Raw genomic sequence first — 18,211 nt, forward strand, 5'->3', positions numbered from 1 at the left:
CACAACAATAAACCAAAATTAAAAGAATCAGAAACACACACCTACACTACCCCAAACCCAGCAAACGACAAAAAGGAACGAAAGGACAAAAAAACTCCTATACTACCATCACACAAAAACACACAAACAAACAAAAAAAGGACGATCAACACAAACCAAAAAAAAAACAATATACACGCAAAGCAACAACAACACACGGAAACAAAAATACAATACACTCGCACCAAAAAAATAATTATGTTTTAATCGAGCTTGATCAAGACTTTGCGGTTTTTATTTCTTCATTTGTGGTACTCAACTTCACCTTATCTCTTAATTTATTTATGGAAATTGATGTAATTATGTGATAAGTTTTTCTATAATTTTGTTTTATTTATAATTCGATTGAAATGAAGATTGGGTTAAAGTGTTATATCTCTATTTAATGAATGAAGTCCTATATAATGTAAGAATTTTTTTATTTTTGTTGTTGTTGTTGTTGTTTAATTTTGTCATGCCTAAGCCACTATTTTTATGACATTGTTGTAGCTTAATGTTCATGTCAATTGCCTATTTTAATTTACATATTTTAAAATAAATGTGATTACCTAACAAACAAATAAATGGGTTATGTTGTTAAACTTGAATTTACTCCATTTTGAATTAGTTGAATCCTTTGATATGAGAATTAATTTATTTAAAAATAGTATCAGTTAATATAATAATGGAATGAAAAATTAGTTCTCTAAAATTCACCAAAATAAGAGTAAGTACTTTTAATACTAGGTGAGTTTTAGGCACGTTAGAAATATTTGTTTCAGTTAAGAGACTTTTATTCATTGCCTTAGCAATATCAGTTCTTGGCTTTTGTATTCACCTGCCACATTCATGAGTTATTTTAGAGCTTTTGTATTTAGCGAATGAGAATTACATTGTTGATAACATGCACCTAATTCACTGACATAACATTTCAATTTTTAGTTAAATGAGCTAGATAAAAAAGATTTGGACTTACAAGTATTTATCTGTCAACTTCATAATAAAAGAGCCTTTTGATTGCTTCATTTGTGTCATTTCTTAATCACATTAATTTTGTTTTATAAATTGATGGTCTTTTTCTATGTTGTTCTAAGAAATTGCTTGAGTTTTGTTTTCTAGAACTCTCACTTCTTTTTTTTGCAACAAAATGGATGAGGCTATAAATTCTAGTTATATGTAATTTTTCCTTTAATTCACGCATGTTTGATTCGAATGTGAGAATTCCTACATAGATTACATTATATTTTAATAGTTAATAGTCTTCATGAATGATAAAGTTTATGTTGCCATGTAGAGTAGTTTGTGATGATATACTCCATAAACATTCACTTATGTTAAACTTGTAATGATAAAATTTATATTGTAAATTGGAAAGTACTAATATATATATATATATGGAATTGTAATTTCAGGGATAATCTATCAAATAAGCCTTATAAAAGTGGGCATTAGAACATATGAAAGACAAATTGTGTTACATATTTTACTTTTGACTCTAGTATAATCATCTCAATCTAAATCTTTGTTTTATTTTCTCTCTCTTTGTACAGGTATAAAGGGTAAGAAATGAATCAAGATTGATTACCAGCTATGTGTTACCACATTATTGATATTTTGGAAAGAATTTTTACTTATATGTCTTTGTTTAGGAGTAATATTTAGTATATTTTTTGTTTGATTTTCTTGTCATTGGACATATTTTACTTTTATTGTAGGAGTTTGTAATGAGATATTATTAATTTAGTATAATTTTAGTTGTTTTTATTATATGATCATGGGTGAATTTTATGACAAATATTTTTGTCATGAATTAAATTAATTCATCACAAGTTGATTACATTCAGTGACACAAAATGTATTGTCCTAGTACCCCTTTTTATTGAATATGAATTATTTTTTTAATTTGTGACAGTTGTAATTGTAACTACTTATGATAATATTTAGTGACAATATATGGCGTCGATAAAAGTAACACTTTTAGAGAAAAAATGATATATTTAATCACAAAATTATTAATTATAATAATAAATTTGTCCCTAATTTATACATTCAAGGACAAAATATTTGTTTTGTATATATTAAAATAGTCATTAGTGACGATATTGTATTTTTTCAACTATGAAATACATATAGCTTTAGAGACATTTGATGTCGTCACTGATTGAACAAAATAATTTAGTGATGATTTAATTTTGTCACTAATAATAATATTTTTAGTGACAAAACATACTATTAACTACAAAAAAGTTACACTTTTTATGACAAATAAATTCGTCACAAATGTTTATGCATTTAGGGACAATTTTTCTTTTTGTAGTTAATATAATATTTTAGTGACGAAGCACTAAATCGTCTTTGTATACTTTTAGTGACGACTGATTGATGAAATTTTTTTCGTCACACAAGAGTTTTAGTGACGAAATATGATTTATAGATGACGAAATTATTCGTCCCTGATAATCAAATTTGTTGAATGTCGGGTTGGTTTGATCTCGAATTGACATTTTTTTTAGATAAAACCAAACCAATCAAGTATAGTTGTGGAATGGACCGAAAACCACAATTGACATTGAAAACTACCAATATCCCTTTTTTAAAGTTTAAATCTGGACTCATGGTCCATTTTATTTAATAAAAAATGGGCTCCTAAATGGATCCACACATAAATATACCAAAAAAAGTTGGTCAGCCCAAAATTGGTCAGACCAAGTAAATATAAAAGAACCCTAAATGATAGCGTTTTATGATTTGTGCTCTCCGTCTCTTCTTCTCCTTGTTTCATCGCCTCTGCGGAGATGTTCTCTCTTGTGCTCCCCAACTGTATCTTCTTCCCCCTTTGGTTATGGGGGATTAACATTCCCCACCTTGATGTTGTTGCTATTGTTGTTGCTGTTGAGATCAGCTTTTAAAGGTTCATTTTTTTAGCCATCTGGCTTCTTCATTGTTTCGTTTCTCAACTGACTCTGCTTTTTGTTTGAAGGTGTACTACAAATTATTAAGTATTGGGAAAAATGGTGGAGATGGAATAAAATTGATGTTGAGATTTTATATGCAAAATCCAACTAATTCAGGATTGAGGTATTATTGCAGTTGTTGAATTCCTATTTCTGTATTATTACTATACTGCATTTTCTTAGAAAAGGAAAAAAAAGTATAATGTACTAGCTAGGCTAATTTTATCTGCATCAATTTCAGGATCCAAAATAGAGTAGAAAATTTTAAAACTACCAGCAACATTACGTGTGAAAAAGAATTCAGACTCCATTGTTCTAGTCTGACCTCAAGTTTGGAACCTTCTATTACATGAGACAGATGCAACTCTTTGGATAGCGACAAAAGTATAACTACTGATGGTAATTATAGTAATACTTAACTTCATTCTATTTTTTATCTCCTATTTAAGATTATGATGATATATGTTGAATTCGATTGGCTAAGTGTCCACTCTTTTGTCAAATTTCTTCCTACGCCTATATTGACTACTTATTTTTATGCCTTTTTAGTCATTGTTCTCTAATTTGATTGTATAGCGTTGCTTCAATAAATTAATTATAGGAAGAAGGTAGTTGAATTTGCTTAATAGAAATGTTAAAGAAAGGGCATTTCATAAGGTTTGTTTAACTCAAAATCATAAGAGATTCATAAAAATTAGGTGATACACTTTCTCATAAGATCAGTGTAGTAATTGCTCATGGAATTTAAAGATGTTGTCAAGTCATTACATTGAATGAGGAACTGAATGTTGTCATTACCAATATACTTCCACTTCCCCCTGAAAATATATCAATTAAATCTTAACTAATGGAAACTGAATATTCAAGGAGCAAGTATCATCTGTTTGTTTGGTGATACTCACGAAATTATAAATTGGAAAACCTACATGAGGACCTATTTGGTGGGAGCTGATGCAGAGTTGTGAGATTCAACCTCTTCTGTTTCTCTTGCTAATCCTAGTGAAAATGATTTAACTACTACATTGACTCGCACAAATTTTAATTAATCACCTTATTGTAATTTTAGATATATTAGAAGCTTAGACTTGGTAATGGCAGGATTTGTGTTGAGTGAGTCTCAGAGTATTATTGCTCTTGATCTCTTTTACCACTAAGAGAATTAGAATGCTTGAATTAATAAAAATACAAAAGAGCATGTGAAGATTAGGAAAAAAGTGTTGTTTGATTAGGTGGTTGAATGACTGGAATTCAGATGTAAACAGAGTTTTAGCCGAGCTTTTGAAGCTTGGGCAAAATGGACAACATTGATCAAAAGGAAGAAGTGGTTGTCCACTTTGCCCAAGCTTCAAGACCTCTGCCAAAACTCTGTTTACAATCAACTGAATTCCAGACATTCAACTACCGAATCAATGAATACACTTCTCCTAATCTTCAGATGCTCTTCTCCATTATCAGTTCGAGCCTTTTGATTCTCCAACTGATGGAAGAGATCAAGAACAATAATATTATGAGTCTCACTCAACATAAATCTTCCCGTTACCAAGTCTGGGCTTCTAATTATATCTCTACTATATCTAAACTTCCAGTAAGGTGATTCATTGAAATTTGTGAAAGTCGATTTAGTAGTTGAATCCTTTTCACCAGCATCAACAAGAGACACAGAAGAGGTTGAGTCCAACAACTCTTCATCACCTTCTACCAAATGGGTCCTCATGTAGGTTTTTCAATTCATGATTTCGTGAGATCCATCAGACAAATGATACTTGCTTCCTAAATCATAAGTTTCATCAATCAAGATATAATTAATATTTTTTTAAGGAAAAAATGGAAGTATACTGATATCATCACAATCTGAAATGGCAAAGAAAAAAATGAATGAAACTAAATATCAGTATTGTTACCATCAGTAGTTAAACTTCTATAGATATCTAAGGAGTTGTAACCAGTGTTTTTAAAAACGTTTTTTGGGCGAGTATCAGGGGGGTGTACCAAAAATGCTAGGGCGCAAATTGATAAGTCCTAGAATTTGGGGAGTAAGCACTAAGCATAAAACCATAAGTTTTGGGCGTAAAAACGTATGCCCTGAGTGTTTTTAATTATTCTTTCTTTTTTTTTTTGCTTTAAATCATTTTTTTTATTATTGGTGTAGTGATATTACTAAAATAGTAATTATAATACTTTTTTTCTTCATTATTGCTTATTAATATCTATCTCAAATAAAAATCATAATAATTTTTCTATATATTATAGGTTATTTATAAAAATTACTTGTAAAATAATTGAAAGTTTAATTTTACTTTTGCTTATTTTCTTAGTAATAAAATTATAAAATTGAATATACATCAGACTATGCCTCGTAGATTCATGGGACTTACTCACTATGTCTCGGGGCTTACGTCTCGCCTCATGCCCCGCCCTTTAAAACACTGGTTGTAACTGCCTCCTGAGATAGAAGGTTCCAAACTTAAGTCCAGATTAGAATAAAGGAGACTAAATTCTCTTTCACATGTAATGCTACTGACAGTTTTAGAATTTTCTATCCTATTTAGATCCTGAAATTGATGCAGATAAGATCAGTCCAGTACATCATATTGTTTTTTACCTTTCTAAGAAATGCAGTACAACTATAATACAAAAATAGCAATTCAACCATTGCAGTGATGCCTCAATCCTGAATTAGTTGGGTTTTGCATATAAATTCTCAACCTCAATTTTATTCCATCTTCACCAAAAAAAATTCCAAACTACATAATTTGTACAATGAAAGAAACTAGAGATATTGGTTGTTTTCAATATCGATTGTGGTTTTCGTTCCATTCCACCATCATGAAAAATCTACCAACCACGTAGATATGGATAATCGAGTTCACCAAAAACATAAGAAAATGAAAAGAAATCACTTGATACTTTTCCTCTTGGAAGATATTGAACTTAATCACTGGTGATTTATATCAATAAATAAAGAAAATCCATCGACGAATCAAAAAAATAATCAAAAACTTTGTTTCCATGGCCTTCATTTTATCCCACACTGCCTAGAAAGAGAGATTTAATTTAACAAGTGACATATAAAATATCCCGGCATAACACATGGGAAATCATACCTTTCTCGGCCTTTTGGCTAAGATCAAGTGTAGTATCTGTTCTTATCAGTTTAATATCTGATATGTGAGTCATTGATTCACGAGATTTTAACTCTATTTTTTAAGGGGGAGGTTCACCACGGTAGCTTGCTATCGGGACCTTCAAGAGTCGCCCTGGTGTTGCACTACTGCCTTGGCCTGGCTCACCCCACCAATTCTAGTTCTAAAAACCTTTTTTTTTTCATAACAGTACACAATTTGTCCCTTCTAATTTGTAATATTAGTTCTTTTCTTTCAGTAAATTGTACTGTGCTACTCCTAAAGATAAATGGTGAACCTTATATGGTTTTGTCGTCTAATATCAGACACAAGGTGAGCACCCAAAGTTCTCACTGACTGCACAATTTATCCTCACAGCACTCAGATAATGCACCAGCCGGGAATTGAACCAAGGACTGTACAGTGGCAGGGTACTATTCTACCACTAGACCACTGGTGCTTGATGTTATAAAAATACCATTTTATCTACATAGTCGCAAAGTACCACCTCTAATGTAAGATCAAGTGTAGTATTTGTTCATATCAGTATATTACATTATATTGACTCTATTTTTTAGGGGATGTCCATACGGTAGGTTGCTATTGGGATTCAGGACCTTCAAGCGTCCTCTGGCATTGCACTATTGTCTTGGCTTGACGCACCCCCACTAAATTTAGTTGTGAAAGCTTACTTTACATTCTCACTTATCAATTTTTTGGGAATTATAAAAGGTCATTCTCAGTATCAAAAGATTCAATTTGTGTTATGAATCGACAAATCTTTAAATATTCGTGAAAAATAATTTGTGTTTCTTATTAGTTTTCAATATTGTTCACAACAGAGGAATATGAGGGGAAGGTCCATCACGGTAGCTTGCTATCAGGACCTTTAAACATCGCCTAGGTGTTGCACTACTACCAAGGGCGGATCTAGGATTTGGAGGTCGTGGGTGCCACAACGTTCAAGTAAGATAAAAGGATCGGTTACTTTAATTTGGGTTACAATTCAGGTTACTGATATTTTTTATTTTTATAAACAAATCGATCAAATATGCATGTTAGTAATATTTTCTTTTAGATATTTTGAGATTAGAGATAACTAAACAATTCAATTTTTTTCCCTTTTTGGAATTAGATGTCTTAACGATTAAAGTCGTAATATTATGTGTATTGTATTATTTCTTTCTTTTTCCTTTCTTCTTTCTTGTGTGTCTTTATGATGTCTCTTAAGTTCAATTTTTATGCCAACTTGTGATTGGTGTAAGTTTATAATTTCTTTTAGTTCAAATTGGTATTTTAAAATGCTAGAGTATATCCTAAAGAGATACCACTTCCTCACGAATTTATCTTAATTATGGTTGAAATTCTGCTTAAGTATAAATCAAATTTATAATTTATAATTATTTTCTCTTGATTCAAATTCGTAACTTAATTATGTTGAAAAAACTGCTAATTACTAATCAAATTTTAAAATTTATAATTAATTGCTTAAAAGAAATAAATCTTAATGATTAAAATATATTCTTTATTGGTGTTTGTTATGTAAGTTATAAAAACTATCGAGAAAAATCATGCGTGAAAACTTTTTAAAAAATTATATACGCAAAAAAAAAATATTTATATTATTTAAAATAATTGAGACATGATCATTATAAAGAAATGATATAACTTACTTTTTCATATCAAGCTGTATTAATTTCATATGACTCCATAATAATTGTTTATTATATTTCTATAAAATTCAATTCATTAAACATAATTACGATTCATATTTGGTTAGAGAAGGGTGGAAAAGATTGAAATGAATAAAGTCAAATTTAATTACGCAAATACATGATATAAAATATTAACTAATATTAGTTTGTTTTATATTGAGGGAATTATAAATTAGTGATAGACTTATCACAAAAATTTAAAATAAGAAGACGATGTATGTATATGTAGTCAAATATATATTGTACGGATAAATACGTACGTAGAAATTTCCACGATTAAAACATTACTCGCTATTTAATTGTAACCATTACTTATTACAATAAAAATATATTAATTATAATAAACAAACTCAATATATCTAATCTATTCTTCAAAGTATATTTATTTATTTCTTCTTCAGTTGCTTATTTTTTACTTTGAAAATTGTATATTTATGTTATTTATTTTAAAATCGTTATAAATTACAAGAATGTTCCTTCACTTCAAAAAAAGATGATTACATGTAAAAAAAAAAAATGTTTTTTCCCATGGAACCAAGTTATACATCTACACATTTATAGGAAGGTATAATATAATTATTTTATTTAATATTCTTTTCATGTAAGAAGCAACCCTCAAAAGTATTTAAAATTTTCAACTAAAATTCACACACATATGCACGCACATGCGCACACACGCACACACATACAAAAGATAAGATACAGACATTATTATATATATATATAATACCTCTTCTATTTAAATAATATTTAGTGTATTATTATATTTTGCATGATCTCGCGAAGCAGGGATGAGTTCACTTGTCTAAAATTAAAGAACAAATATCATTATCATTCTTAGTGTTGAAGTAACTTTTTTTTAGCACTAGTATTGATTTGATTTTAATTTGAGTTTTGTTAAGAGTTACTAATATCTATGGACTATAACCTTTATTGGACCATTCAAAATTCAACTCTCAAAAACTAGAAATAGTATGATAATAGATAAAAACTATGAAAAAGTATATGAAATATTTTTAAAAATAATACAAAGTAAATACTTTTATGTATAAAAACTTATAATTTTAAAAATTATATATATAATATCGGGTTGGTTTGATCTCGAATTGACATTTTTTTTTAGATAAAACCAAACCAATCAAGTATAGTTGTGGAATGGACCGAAAACCACAATTGACATTGAAAACTACCAATATCTCTTTTTTAAGTTTAAATCTGGACTCATGGTCCATTTTATTTAATAAAAAATGGGCTCCTAAACGGATCCACACATAAATATACCAAAAAAAGAGATGGTCGGCCCAAAAGTGGTCAGACCAGGTGAATATAAAAGAACCCTAAATGATAGGGTTTTATGATTTGTGCTCTCCGCCTCTTCTTCTCCATGTTCTCATCGCCTCTGCGGCGATGTTCTCTCTTGTGCTCCCCAATTGTAGCTTCTTCCCCCTTTGGTTATGGGGGATTAACATTCCCCACCTTGATGTTGTTGCTATTTTTGTTGCTGTTAAGATCAGCTTTTAAAGGTTAAGTTTTTTAGCCATCTGGCTTCTTCATTGTTTCGTTTTTCAACTGACTCTGCTTTTTGTTTAAAGGTGTACTACAAATTATTAATTATTGGGAAAAATGGTGGAGATGGAAAAAAATTGATGTTGAGATTTTATATGCAAAATCCAACTGATTCAGGATTGAGGTATTATTGTAGTTGTTGAATTCCTATTTCTGTATTATTACTATACTGCATTTTCTTAGAAAAGGAAAAAAAAAGTATAACGTACTAGCTAGGCTAATCTTATTTGCATCAATTTCACGATCCAAAATAGAGTAGAAAATCCTAAAACTGCCAGCAACACTACGTGTGAAAAAGAATTCAGACTCCTCCTTTGTTCTAGTCTGACCTCAAGTTTGGAACCTTCTATTTCAGGAGACAGATGCAACTCTTTGGATAGCTACAAAAGTTTAACTACTAATGGTAATAATACAAATACTTAGTTTCATTCTATTTTTTCCCTCCTATTTAAGATTAAGATGATATATGTTGAATTCGATCGGTTAAGTATCCACTCTTTCGTCAAATTTCTTTCTACGCCTATATTGACTACTTGTTTTTATGCCTTTTTAGTCATTGTTCTCTAATTTGGCGTTGCTTCAATAAATTAATTATAGGAAGAAGGTAGTTGAATTTGCTTAATAGAAATGTTAAAGAAAAGGCATTTCATAAGGTTTGTTTAACTCAAAATTATAAGAGATTTATAAAAATTAGATGAGACACTTTCTCATAAGATCAGTGTAGTAATTGCTCATGGACTTTAAAGATGTTGTCAAGTCATTACATTGAATGAAGAACTGAATGTTGTCATTACCAATATACTTCCATTCCCCCCTGAAAATATATCAATTAAACCTTAACCAAAGAAACTTAATATTCAGGGAGCAAGTATCATCTGTTTGTTTGGTGAATCTCACGAAATTATAAATTGGAAAACCGACATGAGGACCTATTTGGTGGAAGGTGATGCAGAGTTGTGAGATTCAACCTCTTCTGTTTCTCTTGCTAATCCTAGTGAAAATGATTTAACTACTACATTGACTCGCACAAATTTTAATTAATCACCTTATTAGAATTTTTGATATATTAAAGATATATTAGAAGCTTAGACTTGGTAATGGCAGGATTTGTGTTGAGTGAGTCTCAGAGTATTATTGCTCTTGATCTCTTTTACCACTAAGAGAATCAGAAGGCTTGAATTAATAAAAATACAAAAGAGCATGTGAAGATTAGGAGAAAAGTGATGTTTGATTAGGTGGTTGAATGTCTAGAATTCAGATGTAAACAGAGTTTTGGCCGAGGTTTTGAAGCTTGGGCAAAATGGACAACATTGATCAAAAGGAATAAGTGGTTGTCCACTTTTCCCAAGCTTCAAGACCTCTGCCAAAACTCTGTTTACAATCAACTGAAATTCAGACATTCAGCTACCAATCAAACAATACTCTTCTCCTAATCTTCAGATGCTCTTCTGCATTATTAGTTCGAGCCTTCTGATTCTCCAACTGGTCAAAGAGATCAAGAACAATAATATTATGAGTCTCACTCAACATAAATCTTCTTGTTACCAAGTCTGGGCTTCTAATTATATCTCTAATATATCTAAACTTCTAGTAAGGTGATTCATTGAAATTTGTGAAAGTTGATTTAGTAGTTGAATTCTTTTCACCAGCATCAACAAGAGAAACAGAAGAGGCTGAGTCCAACAACTCTTCATCACCTTCTACTAAATGGGTCCTCATGTAGGTTTTCAATTCATGATTTCATGTGATCCATCAGACAAATGATACTTGCTTCTTTAATCATAAGTTTCATCAATCAAGATTTAATTGATATTTTTTTACGGAAAAAATGAAAGTATACTGATATCATCACAATCTGAAATGGCAGAGAAAAAAAGGAATGAAACTAAACATCAGTATTATTACCATCAGTAGTTAAACTTCTATACATTTCTAAAGAGTTGTAACCAGTGCTTTCAAAAATGTTTTTTGGGCGAGTCTCAGGGAGGAGCGTACCAAAAACGCTACGGGCCAAATTGATAAGTCCTAGAATTTGGGGCGTAAAAACTAAGCATAAAATAATAAGTTCTGGGCGTAAAAACATATGTCCTGAGTGTTCTTAATTATTATTTTTTTATCTTTTTTTTTGCTTTAAATCATCCTTTTTATTATTAGTGTAGTGATATTTCTCAAATAGTAATTATAATACTTTTTTTCTTCATTATTGCTTATTAATATTTATCTCAAATAAAAATCATAATAATTTTTCTATATATTATAGCTTATTTATAAAAATTTACTTGTAAAATCATTGAAAGTTTAATTCTACTTTTGCTTATTTTCGTAGTAATAAAATTATAAAATTGAATATACATGAGACTATGCCCCGTAGATCCATGGGACTTACTCCCTATGTCTCGGGGATTACGTCTCACCCTGTACTACATAAAACGTCTCGCCTCATGCCCCCGCCCTGTCACTCTCCGAGCCTACACCCTGGACGTGGTCGGCACTCGGAGACCATTGTTAGCCCAAGCGAACCCTTGGTCTGGCTTACTTACTCAGCGGAAGACAATATTCATATCTGTAATGATAAATGAACTTAACTGAACTGAATAACAAAATAACTGAGAATGTTTTAAAGATTAAACATTCAACTTGGCCAAAAGTGGCAACCCAAGTCTTAACAATAAGAAAAGATAATGAAAAGACTCAAGGACTAACATTTGACTGTCTATGAAGCCTCTAATAACAACTAAGATGGATGTTGGGACAAACCCTACAACATCCTAATAAACTAAACTAGAAAGCAATGAAATGGATCCTCCGGAAAGCAAAGAGGCTCACCAATAGACTCTGAACTGCTCACTGCATCAACGATGCATCGGAATGCCGATCCTAGTTACCTATGTCTGCATCATAATAAGATGCAGGCCAACTGACATCAGTACATTGAATGTACAAGTATGCGAGTTGGAAAGCTAAAACAACATAGGCTTGAGAGGGAAATTTGAAAGAAACACTTACCTTGGCTCTTCTCAAGTCATGAATACTTACTGAACTCATTTCAATATAAAGAAATTTAAACAAGTGCAATATAAAGAAAAGTTGTTTAAAAATATAATGTCAACTCTGTGTATATACAATGATACAACATAACTCTGAAATGTATGTAAGAATACAATAAACTGATGTATATAAAAATACAATAACTTATGTGAGAGTTTCTCTAACCGACAACCATCACATAAGAGTTATAGTGATGATACAGCGATCTACCTCACGCTGCCAGCGCATCCTATACCTGGCCAAATGTATAGAACCTGAACTGCCTAATGGATCCACTAGTCTATTGCGAAAAGGATTCATCTAAAAAGTATGACCCTTTTCTACCCATGATGGCTACATGGTTCTATGGTGACGTGAGTTATCTAAACTCATGCTCGTCCCCAATTCGGTGCTCCATACTACTCCCAAAATATACTGGCTCTTATGTTTTAAAAAAACATACTTCTTCTGTGATTTGAGATTAGTGCTCAAAAACTTAGCTCAAAGGCAATCTTGGAAAGCAAAGTTTCCCCTCTTGCTTCATTTAGAAAGCAATTTCTTTTTCTGAAAACTAGCCCGAAGGCTTTTTGGAAATCTCAGTTTCCGTTCTTCTTTAAATGTGAAAACAATTTAAATCTCTTTAATTTGGGAATACTTAGTCCCCATATACTTTTGAAGAAATGAACTTCAAACTTTACTCTTTACTCTTTACTCAACTTGAACTTTAAGTCTTAAACAAAGTTAAAATATTTGGAAAAGATTCTTGGAAAACTCTTGGAACTTATCTTGACTTGACTCTTACTTCTCTTGACTTTGATCTTAACTTTCCTTGAATTGGATTATGGATTCAAGATTCATTATCTCATGTTTATGGATGATTTCATGATGTTTAGATGTACCTTAGAGTGTTAGAATCAACTAGGAAATATAGGTACATCACTTAGGAACTAGTACAAAAAGGTGGGGGAAGAATGGGGTAAACTGGCGTCCTTGGCGCTCTGAGAGGCGTGGGGCGCCAGAGCACAAACTTCAGAGCTGAAGTTGTTGCGCTCTGGCTGGCGCGTCGCCCCAGAGGCCAATCTTCAGACTCTGAAGTGGGGCGCTCTGAGAGGCGCGGCGCCCCAACCCCTTGGCCAGCAAACTCCGACTTTTCTCCTTCGTTTTTCATCTCTAAACCCTCTAAACTTCTATGGTTCTTTCCCCAAACACTTAGGATCATTAGTGCCCTCAATACCCAATAGATTTAACTCAAAAAACAACCCGGAAACACGAATCAAATCAACACTGGCATTCAACAATCAACCAACAAGAATTCAAAATTGTTCTTCAAGAACTTCACTTCTTAACATGTAAACAACTCCAAATCGCTGAATTGAAACAAATTGGTGTGTGGGTGAACTAACCCATCACTAAAAGATCTCACATACCTTAATAGACATCACCCCCGACGAATTCCACTTCAAATGCTTGACGTTCTTGGCGAAATCTTGGCTTTTCTCCTTTCTTTCTTCTTTTCTTTTTTGTCCAAGCCTAAGCGTTCTTAAATTTACCAAAAACTGATTTAGGTTCTGTTTTTACCCCAATAAACCCCTAAAATCGAATTAGGAAATAACTTAGAGAAAAGACTACTTTGTCCTTCCCTAAATCCGGATTGGAACTTCCCGCAATCCAACAGCCCAACTTCCGAAAGGCATATCTAACTCATACGATGTCGAAATTGTGTAATCTCGGCGGCGTTGGAAACATATCTCCAAGGGATTTCCAACCATATCAAGATCTACTACTAACTCATCCTGAGCTAGGAGTTATGGCCGTTTGAAAATGGCCAAAACTCACTTTCTTAACTTAGACAAAATTTCCAGATTTCCTTATTCTTTTCAAAAATCAATATTTTCATATTTTAAACTCTTTATAGTTGTTTCTAGGTGCGAGATGTTACACGCCCTTTAAAACACTGGTTGTAACTGCCTCCTGAGATAGAAGGTTCCAAACTTAAGTCCAGATTAGAACAAAGGAGACTAAATTCTCTTTCACATGTAATGCTACTGATAGTTTTAGAATTTTCTATCCTATTTAGATCCTGAAATTGATGCAGATAAGATCAGTCTGGTACATCATATTGTTTTTTACCTTTCTAAGAAATGCAGTACAACTATAATACAAAAATAGCAATTCAACCATTGCAATGATGCCTCAGTCCTGAATTAGTTGGGTTTTGCATATAAATTCTCAACATCAATTTTATTCCATCTTCACCAAAAAAAAATCCAAACTAAATAATTTGTACAATGAAACAAACTAGAGATATTGGTGGTTTTCAATATCGATTGTGGTTTTCGGTCCATTCCACCATCATGATAATCTACCAACCACGTAGATATGGATAATCGAGTTCACCAAAAACATAAGAAAATGAAAAGAAATCACTTGATACTTCTCCTCCTGGAAGATATTGAACTTAATCACTGGTGATTTTTATCAATAAATAAAGAAAATCCATCGACGAATCAAAAAAACAATCAAAAACTTTGTTTCCATAGCCTTAATTTTGATAGATGAACTTCTTAGAGTCCTTCTAATTTTCCAGAAACACAATTTTATCCCACACTGCCTAAAAAGAGAGATTCAATTTAACAAGTGACATATAAAATATCCCGGCATAACACATGGAAAAGCATACCTTTCTCGGCCTTTTGGCTAAGATCAAGTGTAGTATCTGTTCTTATCAGTTTAATATCTGATATGTGGGTCATCGACTCACACGATATTAACTCTATTTTTAAGGGGGAGGTTCACCACGGTAGCTTGCTATCGGGACCTGCATGAGTCGCCCTGGTGTTGCACTACTGCCTTGGCCTGGCTCACCCCACCAACACTAGTTCTAAAAAACTTTTTTTTCATAACAGTACAACTTTCAGTAAGTTGTACTGTGCTACTCCTAAAGATAAATGGTGACCCTATATATGGTTTTAGCAGAGTCAATTTCAGTATGATCCAATATATAATTGGACCAAATTCGATTTCACATCTTGTAATCTCTAACAACATTAAAAAATAATAATGGAAAAAGAGACTCAGATGCACTATTTTGTCATCTAAAATCAAACACAAGGTGAGCACCCAAAGTTCTCACTGACTGCACAATTTATCTTCACAGCACTCAGATATTTTCACCAGCCGGGATTCGAACCCAGGACTGTACAATGGCAGGGTACTGGTGCTTGATGTTTTAAAAATACCATTTTACCTACATAGTCGCAAAGTACCACCTCTAATGTAAGATCAAGTGTAGTATTTGTTCATATCAGTATATTACATTATATTGACTCTATTTTTTAGGGGATGTCCATACGGTAGCTTGCTATTGGGATTCAGGACCTTCAAGCGTCCTCTGGCATTGCACTACTGTCTTGGCTTGACGCACCCCCACTAAATTTAGTTGTAAAACTTACTTTACATTATCACTTATCATTTTTTTTGGAAATATAACGTCATACTCAACATTCTGAAATCTCTAGATGACCAAAAGATTTGATTTGTGTTATTGATTGACAAATCTTTGAAGACTCGTGAAAAAATAATTTATGTGTTTCTTCTTAGTTTTCAATATTGTTCACAACTAAGGAATATGAGGGGAAGGTCCATCACGGTAGCTTGCTATCGGGACCTTTAAGCCTCGCACACCCCACCAATTTTAGGTTGTAAACCTTTCTTTCAATGGTTTGTTGAAGGAGTTTCTTTCCGATCCAGGACAAAGATATTAGTACGTAGGTTTTTTGTTAATTAGCCTTCAACATTTTTGGAGCAAGATCAATACGTTACGTGGAAAATGTTATGTAGGCAAAAAATTGTAATTTACCTCTCTTGTTTTCTATCTTATTTTGGAGTGATGAACCTTAGGAATAGACAATGGACCTCGGTAAACTTGTTATGTCCAGATGACTTTTATAAGCCATCTGTATAATTGATCAACTTGTCGCAGGATAAATGAGGCTTGCTCAAGTGGTTGAGCATCTTCACATCAACCTGTAGGTTGACGGTTTGAGTCATGTTGTAGGGTAAGTGACATTACTATTGATCCTCCTGGGGTACGGTCGGAAAAATAACTTCTTTTTGAAGAGCATATTGATACTAAAAATCTTCTTCTCTGTCAGTAATGCAGCTTAGGAATAGGCAATACGACTCATGTTAGCACTCACACAATGCAATGCACAAGCCAGGAATCGAACCACTCTGTTTTGTCATCTACTATCAGACAAGGTGAGGACTTTTTTTTTCCAGTAAGATGACCTATAATAATGTGTAATACTACTGAGTTCGATTTCCCATCTTGTACTCTTCAACGACATTTAAAAATGATAGTGGAAAAAAGAGAGGGCTCAGACGCACTATTTTGTCATCTTTTATCAGACAAGGTGAGGACCCAAGTTCTCACTGATTGAACAATTTATCTTCACAGCACTCTATAATGCACCAGCCGGGAATCGAACCCCGATCTGTACCGTGGCAGGGTACTATTCTACCACCCCTAAAATTTTGATTATCAATAAATTGAAAACGAAATATTAAGTGTAGTATTTGTTTCAACCTAGCATTTGGCACCTTTTTTTTTTTTCTGTAAGATGTACTGTACTACTACTAAAGACAAATGGTGATGCGAAGAGAGCTTTAGTGAACAACTAACGCTACACAACATTTATAATAGAAAAGAATGATGGATAACAAAAAAGAAGAAGGCATAGATGCAAGAATTATCAAACTACTTTTGATACGAAAAAAGATTTTGAATAGTGATAGACTTGAAGTGAATATCAACAAGAGTGATGCCTCTATACTTTTGTTTAAGAAAAAAACTCATGAATATTGACAGTCTTGTGAAGTGGATATCAACAAGATCTTACACAATTATGTATTAATTTTATTTTTCCTTCTATTTTTAACTATTAAAGTCGTAATGATACGTGTATTGTATTATTTCTTTCTTTTTCCTTTCTTTCTTTCTTTCTTGTGTGTCTTTATGATGTCTCTTAAGTTTAATTTTTATGCCAACTTCTGATTGGTGTAAGTTTATAATTTCTTTTAGTTCAAATTAGTATTTTAAAATGCTAGAGTATATCCTAAAGAGATACCACTTCCTCACGAATTTATCTTAATTATGGTTGAAATTCTGCTTAAGTATAAATCAAATTTAAAATTTATAATTATTTTCTCTTGGTTCATATTCGTAACTTAATTATGTTGAAAAAACTGCTAATTACTAATCAAATTTTAAAATTTATAATTAATTGCTTAAAAGAAATAAATCTTAATGATTAAAATATATTCTTTATTGGTGTTTGTTATGTAAGTTATAAAAACTATCGAGAAAAATGCATGCGTGAAAACTTTTTTAAAAATTATATGCGCAAAAAAAATATATATATATTTTATTTAAAATAATTGAGACATGATCATTATAAAGAAATGATATAACTTACTTTTTCATCATAAGATTAAGTTGTATTACTTTCATATGACTCCATAATAATTGTTTATTATATTTCTACAAAATTCAATTCATTAAACATAATTATGATTCATATTTGGTTAGAGAAGGGTGGAAAAGATCGAAATGAATAAAGTCAAATTGAATTACGCAAATACATGATATAAAGTATTAACTAATATTAGTTTGTTTTATACTGAGGGAATTATAAATTAGTGCTAGACTTATCACAAAAATTTAAAATAAAAAGACGATGTATGTATATATAGTCAAATATATACGTAGAAATTTCCACGATTAAAAAATTACTCGCTATTTAATTGT

At 31.7% G+C, this 18,211-nt stretch overlaps 2 non-coding genes and 3 pseudogenes across 2 annotated transcripts; all 5 read left to right on the forward strand.

Annotated features, from left to right (window-relative positions):
- The first annotated feature begins 6,072 nt into the window (after window positions 1-6,072).
- Window positions 6,073-6,267, forward strand: LOC125824712 (U2 spliceosomal RNA). The gene has a single exon (XR_007442792.1). It is a non-coding gene; the product is annotated as a U2 spliceosomal RNA (small nuclear RNA).
- Window positions 6,268-6,597: 330 nt separating this feature from the next.
- Window positions 6,598-6,762, forward strand: LOC125824736 (U2 spliceosomal RNA; annotated as a pseudogene).
- A 2,293-nt stretch (window positions 6,763-9,055) lies between these two features.
- LOC125824623 (uncharacterized) lies at window positions 9,056-9,798 on the forward strand (annotated as a pseudogene).
- A 5,280-nt stretch (window positions 9,799-15,078) lies between these two features.
- On the forward strand, window positions 15,079-15,272 carry LOC125824717 (U2 spliceosomal RNA). The gene has a single exon (XR_007442797.1). It is a non-coding gene; the product is annotated as a U2 spliceosomal RNA (small nuclear RNA).
- Window positions 15,273-15,666: 394 nt separating this feature from the next.
- Window positions 15,667-15,831, forward strand: LOC125824729 (U2 spliceosomal RNA; annotated as a pseudogene).
- Window positions 15,832-18,211: the final 2,380 nt, after the last annotated feature.

The sequence above is a fragment of the Solanum verrucosum genome, unplaced genomic scaffold, assembly GCF_900185275.1.
Source record: "Solanum verrucosum unplaced genomic scaffold, falcon-dt-bn FXZP01000022.1, whole genome shotgun sequence".
NCBI lineage: Eukaryota > Viridiplantae > Streptophyta > Magnoliopsida > Solanales > Solanaceae > Solanum > Solanum verrucosum.